General features: G+C 32.0%; 1 long non-coding RNA gene across 1 annotated transcript; it reads right to left on the minus strand.

Annotated features, from left to right (window-relative positions):
• Window positions 1-371: 371 nt before the first annotated feature.
• Window positions 372-2,873, minus strand: LOC148045865 (uncharacterized). The gene is made up of 3 exons (XR_015696246.1): window positions 2,803-2,873; window positions 2,574-2,717; window positions 372-642 (listed from the first exon to the last, which is right to left on the minus strand). It is a non-coding gene; the product is annotated as an uncharacterized LOC148045865 (long non-coding RNA).
• Between the last annotated feature and the right edge of the window lie 1,712 nt (window positions 2,874-4,585).

Genomic DNA, 4,585 nt, shown 5'->3' on the forward strand with positions numbered 1-4,585 from the left:
CACTTCCTCCCCCTTACTGTCACACTGACACATTTTATTCTTTTATAGTTGATTTTAGGGCAGTATCTAGCAATGAGAATAAGCAATTGTTCTGACATTGGGTGGCATTCAAATTGAATTTATAGTAGTTTAGCCTTTCGTCATGAAATTACAATAATTATGAAAAATTAAGCTGGTCAATAAATTACATGGAGACTTCATATATGAAGCTCAGAATTTCCTGGTTGTATGTTAATGAAATCAAAATTTAAAAAATAACATTTTGTTATGAGGGATGCAGCTGATGGAGGAAATCTGTAACTGTTAACCAAGAAAGAACTGAAGTAACAGAAGAAATTGAAACATTATTTTCAAACTGTTGTTCATTATTCTTCTTTGCTGAACTTATTTATCTATACCATGTCTTGATGTTTAAAGAACAATCTAATTTAGAACAGAATAGAATGAAGTAGATTGAATTAGCGAAATAAAATGTTGCTGCTTTTTATTTGATTGAAGTCATGTTATTTTCTCTGCAAGGCTGTCTAACTACAGGAATTCCAAAATGATTTAAATAAAAAGGACATATATAATGCAAAAATATTTTTCATTATGAGATTTTGAAATGCTTGAAGGAAGAGTTCTAACAGCATCACTTCATAACTAGGATGTAAGTGTACAAGAATCATAATGCCATCAATCCATCATCATAAAAGTTACAAAAATCCCCCCCAGTTAATATACAATAAGCATTTTAAATGTTTAACCAGTATTTATATTTATCTGAAAACATTACATTTTTCTGTTTATTTTATACTATTAAATCATCTTGCATTACGATTATCACTCCAAAATTAAAATACATAACTTCTAAAATACCCATATAAAAATTTTAAAGATCTTATGTTTTTATTTTAAAAATTGATGAACACACACACATACACACACGCATTTCCAACCTACAATATTCCAAAAGCATATTCTAATTCTTGTTAACAATTATTATAAAGAACCATTATTCTTCACATTAGGCTATTTGATTGTATTCACTGCAACATGATTGGAGAAAATTATTTTCAGTGATGAATACTGACATCCTAAGGATAATTTTGAATTGTTCAAAAATAAATATATGCTTTCTTCCTTTTCTCTAGGTTTCCAGACACACAGAGAAATTATCTGGCGTTTTTAATATTCATTTCAGATTACCAATCATCTGGGTATATTTCAGATGCATGCATGTTTACGTTTTGAACATTTCAAATATAATGGCTTATGTATTCATTTCAAGAGTGATTTTTTTCAAAAAAGCTCAATACTGATCATGCAATTTATTATCTAAAGGAAAAGAACTCCTAGTAACCAAATCTCACATCTATCTACCTACCTACCTGTCGTCCGTCCATCCATCTATCCATTTACTTGTACAGCAAGCTTCTGCCTTATGTTCAAATATATTTCCAAATTAAAAAGAAAGCTACTTTGATTATTTGGATGGGGCAAGCAAAATGTTTAAGTTCTAAAAAATTCTTTTGTTGCTGAGTTTATTTCTATTTTTCATATACCATCAAAGAAAGCAACCTCATGCCACCTCTTAGAATGTTGTTTTTATAGACGTGGAACAGTTTTGAATCTGGAAGAGGCAACTGTTTGACACTGGATCCAAAATAAAGTTGCATTATTGTTCTATTTACAGGATTTTTTTCTCAAATATGTAACATTGGAATTTAATTATACATATTTTAAAAAGTTCGTTGCCAGGTACTTCTGTATTTGGAATCTGTTTTCTTATTTAGGATCACCAATTCAGTGTCCTCCTGAGATATACATAACTATAATTTAATATTTTCAGTCTATATCAAAACAAATTCTGTTTATCTTAATCATTATTTTCTGTATTTTATCCATTGGCTTCTTGAATTTAAACAAAACTAATTTCAATAAATAAAAACAGATCAACGTCTTAAGAAAAACACTTATGTCTTTTTCTCAAAAGAATAAAAAGGTCAGTTCCTTAAAAGGTATATTTCTTCTTATAGAGCTAGATTATAACAGTATCAAAAAGAGCCTTGACACTTTTACGGAGCAAAGCTGGAGGGAAAGTAAATCTACTCAACACTACAAACCTATCACGCTCCAATCCCTTAGGAAACTTCAAACAGCATTCTTATGAATACATTTGGAAAGTCAGAGTTACTCATTTTTAGATACATGGGGATTTAAGCCTAATTAGCAAAAAGAAAACACAATAAATGATCTTAATTTATGTATAAATTATATTATGAGTGAGGGATTATTATTTCAATTGTAAACAGCAGTACAAGTTCATTATTAGCAGGGTTACTTCCAATATTTTCATCCCCCAAATTTACCAACTTGATCTCTATAAAACAAACAATAAAAACCCTAATCCAAAACTTAAAAGTAATATATAAAACAAAAGAAACCCCAATTTCATAACATGTACATTGTTTACATGGGAAAGTGTCCTAAAGACTATACTACAGATGCAGAAGCAATGATAAAAATATAAAAGGAAAGGGGGAAACAAAGGCCTCTCAAAATGAATTTAAAATAAAAGCTGAGAAACCTACTTGTCTAGTAGGCAATTCACATAGCCTTCTTCAGTGAGTCTGGAGAATGAGGTACCACAGTATCCTTCCTACTCCAGCAACATCGAGAGTTCAATAGCCCCAGCTCTTCAGACCTCAGAGGGTGGGATGATATACAAAGAGTTTCTGAAAGGTATCAAGGACCATGAAATGTTCAAAGGCAGTAGACTGATTTTCCTGTTGTGATCACGTACTAAGTGGAATTACTTACTGACAACATGATAGTGATCTCTAATGGAAGCAATAACTGAATATCTCATATCTTTGTCCAAAGGTCCCAAAGATGGATCTCTCAGCACCTATTTTTAATGAAGATGAAAAATGGACCTAAGATTGCAAAGCTAAATCTTTTGCTCATTCAGTGCACAATCTTAAAGCAGCTAAGGATATATTGATGCTATTAATAAACCATCAACAGCCATTAAGGTTAGAAGGCAATGTTTTTGCTTGCTTACTTTTACAATCATTGCACCAGATGAGACTACTAAAAGTAATATAAAAAATTATCAGTTATTACAAGACAATCTGTGCTTATTAACACTGCCCAGTGCTTCTTATTTTAAAGGACGGTTGGAATAACTAAGGATTATAAAATAAAAAAACTTTCACTTTTGGGAAAGGGTAAACCTTTTTTTTTCATCCTTCACATGCACACATATATTTTCCAATATTCATGGCAATATTAAAGAATTTTTAATATAAAACGCCACTGAAAATTTTCATATTTTATATTAAATTATTCTAGTTCAGTGTGTTGAATTAGGCACTTTTTTCTCTCTACTTTAATAAAGAATAAATTTGAATGGCAGTGAAATGAATAGGTATTTATCACTCCTGGCTATCATGAGACAATGTTTTGCAATATTCACTTATGCTTTCTATCACTTTCTATGAGCAAGATATAGCATCTTGTCCCCAAAACAAATGTATTGATTCAACAGAATTTAAAAAGCAGATTGTATTCCTCAGAGAGTTAGATGGTAAGTAGGAGAGTGATTTTCCAGGGAGCTTTTAGCCCTAGCAAATTTTGTTCTATTTCTTCTTCTCCATCTCAAAATAAGAGATAAAGTGAAAGAACTGAGCTTCAGCAGATCAAGGCTGGCAATCTTAACTCCTGGGTTAACTAACTGGGTTGCTTTGCTTTCACAATCTGGGAACCTTTCAGTAGTGGAACACTTCCAAGAATTCAGGGCTGGAAGTAGACAGCATCTGGGGAAAGCTGATCTAGACATTTTGAGTTAACCATGTTTCATCCTGTGCATTGCAAAATATTGGTGGTAGTTCCCCACAAACTTTCCCAAAGGAGGCTCTCATTCCAACTTTTTCCCCAACCTAAGTTACTCAAATGGTTATTTGGAAGTATTAGAAAAATATGACATATTCATACAACTATTAAAATCCAAGATAAATGACTAGTAAAATGCATTTAGTTACTTGTTATTTTTAAAGCAGTGTGTCATGTTTATGTCCTACCCTATATGATTTTGTGTTTCATGAGGGCACTGCTAAAGATCTGACTTTGTAGAAAGTGAGCAAAGAACGGACCAGAAAGCCAAACTGGTCAATGGCTGTCCCCATTTTGGAATATGTTCCTTCACGTTCAAAAGAAATAATAAACCCTCTTAAGCAGGCTTTGATGCACTTTGCTGGAGGCACTGCTGTAATTGTTTTTGTACTACATGTTTGTGAGTTTTAACACAACACTTGCAAATGTGCTCTTTTCCAACCAATTATGTTGATGGACAATGATTCCCTAACCCAAGTAGAAGCATATTCATATTACAAATCACCACAATCTATTTCCCATTTTTAAAAGTCTTAAACAATCCAGCCACAGCAGCTTTTTAGTTTACAAAATATTATTGTAAGTCAATGGGTTTCCCAAATGTATGTATTTGGGATCCCTGCACCAATTGCACTCCATCCCCGAGTTGTCTATGCAAATATTAAATTCTCTTTTAATACATGCATTAAAGATCGAACAGTTATTGGAA

Source organism: Thamnophis sirtalis, unplaced genomic scaffold (genome assembly GCF_051295495.1).
Source record: "Thamnophis sirtalis isolate CommonGarterSnake01/CBP01778 unplaced genomic scaffold, rThaSir2_p1.2 scaffold_4, whole genome shotgun sequence".
In the NCBI taxonomy this organism is placed as follows: domain Eukaryota; kingdom Metazoa; phylum Chordata; class Lepidosauria; order Squamata; family Natricidae; genus Thamnophis; species Thamnophis sirtalis.